The sequence below is a fragment of the Oncorhynchus masou genome, chromosome 18 (assembly GCF_036934945.1).
Source record: "Oncorhynchus masou masou isolate Uvic2021 chromosome 18, UVic_Omas_1.1, whole genome shotgun sequence".
Lineage (NCBI taxonomy): Eukaryota > Metazoa > Chordata > Actinopteri > Salmoniformes > Salmonidae > Oncorhynchus > Oncorhynchus masou.
The window spans coordinates 10,523,133-10,525,920 of record NC_088229.1 but is presented as its reverse complement, the minus strand read 5'-3'; positions in this window follow the sequence as shown (position 1 = coordinate 10,525,920).

Genomic DNA, 2,788 nt, shown 5'->3' with positions numbered 1-2,788 from the left:
AGAGAGGCTGAGTGTAGGTAGGGCAGACAGATCAAGTGTTTGGTGGTTGCCTCCTTGTTCCTCCCCTTCATGTTAATTTTTTCATACAGTGCCTTCGGAAAATATTCAGACTTTTTCCACATTTTGTTAGGTTATAGCCTAAAAATCTACACACAATACACCATAATGACAAGCCAAAACAGGTTTTTAGATTTTTTTTGCTAATTTATAAAAAAAAATAATAATAATAAACTATATCACATTTACATAAGAATTCAGACCCTTTACTCAGTAGTTTGTTGAAGCACCTTTAGCAGCAATTACAGCATTGAGTCTTCTTGTATGACGCTACAAGCTTGGCACTCCTGCACTTGGGGAGTTTCTCCCATTCTTTGAAGATCCTCTCAAGCGCTAAGGGTGTTGCCTGGTTTCCTCCAGACATGACGCTTGGCATTCAGGCCAAAGGGTTCAATCCTGGTTTCATCAGACCAGAGAATCTTGTTTCTCATGGTCTCAGAGTCCTTTAGGTGCCTTTTGGCAAACTCCAAGCAGGCTGTCATGTACCTTTTACTGAGGAGTGGCTTCCGTCTGGCCACTCTACCACAAAGGCCTGATTGGTGGTGCTGCAGAGGTGGTTATCCTTCTGGATGGTTCTCCATCTCCAAAGAGGAACTGCAGAGATCTGTGAGAGCGACCATCGCGGTCTTGGTCACCTCCCTGACCAAGCCCCTCCCCTGATTGCTCTGTTTGGCCGGGCGGCCAGCTCTAGGAAGAGTCCCAAGACTCCAAACTTCTTCCATTTAAGAATGATGGAGGCCACTGTGTTCTTGGGGATCTTCAGTGCTGCAGAAATGTTTTGCTTCCCTTCCCCAGAGCTGTGCCTCGACACAATCCTGTCTCTGAGCTCTACGGACAAGTCCTTCGACCTCATGGCTTGGTTTTTGCTTTGAAATGCACTATCAACTGTGGGACCTAATATAGACAGGTGTGTGCCTTTCCAAATCATGTCCAATCAATTGAATTTACCACAGGTGAACTCCAAATTGTAGAAACATCTCAAGGATTATCAATGGAGACAGGATGCACCTGAGCTCAATATCGAGTCTCGTAGCAAATGGTCTGAATACTTATGTAAATAAAGTATTTCTGTTATTTATTTTAAATAAACATGCAAAAATGTTTTAAAAAACCTGTTTTTGCTTTGTTATTATAGGTTATTGTTACTACTACCTAAATCACACTTCTTTGTTATTATAGGTTATTGTTACTACTACCTAACTCACACTTCTTTGTTATTATAGGTTATTGTTACTACTACCTAACTCACACTTCTTTGTTTGCCACGACATTTCTGGAAGGTTAGAGATCATGTACTGGACTGAATTTGGTCCAATTTTCTTAGTACTCTAAGAATAATCTAAAACTAGAAAAGCTCCAGCATCATTTTTCAGGGACGATTCTTAAATGTTGAATCATCAGATGAAGGGAAACCATGTTGTGGAATGTGGGACTAAATATGTCATTTTCAAGAGAACATTTAATCAAAACATTACATCACGGGGCGTCCCGAGTGGCGCAGCGGTCTAAGGCACTGCAATGCTTGAGGCGTCACTACAGATCCGGGATTGATCCCGGGCTGTGTTGCTGCCAGCCGCGGCCGGGAGACCCATGAGGCTAAACTACAAATTGGGGAGAAAGAGGGTAAAAAAAATGTTTATTAAAGCAGCCATCACAACCACCCAGTATCAGAGGGTAAAGTTCCCTTACGCTGAGGTAAGGTTTCTCATCAGCTGAGCAGGGACACTGTTGCATCGGGCTCTGTCCGCTTGAGGAAATTGCTTTGCTGCTGCCCGTGCTTGGCTGGTAACATGTCCAGGGAAACAGTCTTTCTTTCATTCCGTCAGCGGTGGCTGATTTGATCACACTGACAATGTGTTAACCAATCAATACACAAGGATGAACTCCTCAGGAATGCTGCACTAGTCTAGACCAGTGATTGTTTAGTAATTCGGATACTATTTTTAATAACACATAAGCAATGATTTGAATTTAGACTTGAAGCCATGAAGCATATTCATATCCATTTCTCATTGCACGTCCGTCCAATGCATCTCTCACAAGCTTGACAGATTTCAGCTCCTTGCCAAACCCTATAGCTGCATGTATGGCTGCAGTACTCAATGACATCATGGGCGGGCGCTCATCAATGTGACAGGTGGCAGGGAAGGATGGCGCTCCAAGCTAATTTGATGAGCAGACCTGCCAGATTGACGGGAGTGACAGGAGAGACGGTAGAGACGGTGATGGTTTTTGTCAAGCTAAAACACTGTGATGGCCCACGAATATTGAACCTGCTTCGGGGGGACGACCTGTACATAGACTGATTGTGGCTCTTAGAGCGAGCGGTGTGTGTGTGTGTGTGTGTATTAGAGTGAAGATTGCGTGTGTGTTAGAGCTCTAGGAAGAGTCTTCCAAACTTCATCAATTTAAGAATGATGGAGGCCAGTGTTTTTGGGGGCCTTCAATGCTGTTGAACAGCTTCTATCACCAGACCATCAGACTGTTGAACAGCTTCTCTCTCCAGACCATCAGACTGTTGAACAGCTTCTCTCTCCAGACCATCAGACTGTTGAACATCTTCTCTCTCCAGACCATCAGACTGTTGAACAGCTTCTATTACCATCAGACTGTTGAACAGCTTCTATTACCACCAGACTGTTGAACAGCTTCTATTACCACCAGACTGTTGAACAGCTTCTATTACCACCAGACTGTTGAACAGCTTCTATTACCACCAGACTGTTAAACA